Here is a 275-nt window from a genome sequence, read left to right on the forward strand (position 1 = left end):
TATATATATATATATACACACACACAAATCAGCTCTCCAGTTATAACAACAGACACCCAGATTATGGGGCAAGAAGAAAACTTTCTTTGTTCTGTTCACATGAGCTTCTAGAAAACTTATTCTGTATACTTGTCTGATACTATACTTAAGAAATATGGGTGGGATTTAAAAAGCACACAGCATTGACCACCCCTACCTGAAGTCAGTGGGGGTTTTCCCCAGGTTGCAATAAGAAGCAAAGTTGGCCAATGCCAAGCTAATTTGAAAAGTCTACT

Source organism: Gavialis gangeticus, unplaced genomic scaffold, assembly GCF_001723915.1.
Source record: "Gavialis gangeticus isolate Ggan-Ray unplaced genomic scaffold, GavGan_comp1, whole genome shotgun sequence".
Lineage (NCBI taxonomy): Eukaryota > Metazoa > Chordata > Crocodylia > Gavialidae > Gavialis > Gavialis gangeticus.